The sequence below is a fragment of the Echinops telfairi genome, unplaced genomic scaffold, assembly GCF_000313985.2.
Source record: "Echinops telfairi isolate 266 unplaced genomic scaffold, ASM31398v2 ScPeMD7_2;HRSCAF=8, whole genome shotgun sequence".
NCBI lineage: Eukaryota > Metazoa > Chordata > Mammalia > Afrosoricida > Tenrecidae > Echinops > Echinops telfairi.
In genome coordinates, this window is record NW_022103898.1 from 73,273,242 (window position 1) to 73,274,338 (window position 1,097).

Consider the following 1,097-nt stretch of genomic DNA (forward strand, 5'->3'; position numbering starts at 1 on the left):
TGCAATTAAGTAACACCTACACTTTAATCCTATAATCCTATGAATATGTTCCCCCACCTATGAAAGTGTGTAAGCCAACCACTTCATGCCATTATCCCCCCAATTTTGGGTATCCAATTTATATACTGCCCATTGACATCAACCCACTTCAGTTTACCAGTCTTCAGTTTACCTGTTGATTGCCAATGCTTTGCACCACACCTAAGGACCTCGAGAACAGCCAGGCTATATTACGGAAGTGCTTATCCAGAGCCCAAGTGTGTGAACTATTCTATACAATGGGGTAAGGTGGTTACGGTGCAAAAAAAGAAAGAAGTGTGTTAAGACAACAGAGTAGGCATAGTAACCAGTAAGATAAAAATATTACCTCAATCTCAACTCCTAGTTATTTCCTCACATAAAATGACCACTTCAGGACACTTCTTGAATAAATCTGGAAACTAGTCCCAGATGATGCATAAATGTTCTGAATTCGCGTTCAGGGGCTCGACACCGAAGGAACCAACAGAGCAGTGTGTTCAAAAGAGTAGCTCTGCCAAGAGTTTCCTTAGACATTTTGGCATTCTCATTTCGAAGGAAGTACTAGATGTCAGGCATCTTCTGTTCCCTGCCAAGACTGTGTGGTCACCTGAAATAATTTAACACTTAATTTGAAATGCCAAATGCTCTGATATGTACTGGTATGTACAGCGTGCTTTGATATGAGCATTCTGCTACAAATAAAACTACTATTGTTTCTTACGGTGATTCATTTAAAAGAAAATTAAAATCACGTATGTTCACCACATCGAGGTACAGGTAAGAACAGAGATAAGCAGATGGCTTCAGGTACAACACAGAGTTTAAGGTCAATCACAGTGTTCTTTATGCGGGAGACTACTAGAAGAGTCGTCACAACTACACTGAGCCTGCCCATGCTCCACGGCAGATCATACAAGCGTTTCTAGTTCCAGGATGAACTTAAGTAGCAAATACAGTGAACCCTCGTTTATCGCGGTTAATTGGTTCTAGACCCTACCGTGATAAATGAAATTCCGCGAAGTAGGATTCCTTATTTGTAAATCAAATATTTTCGTAGTTAGAGCATAGAGGACATG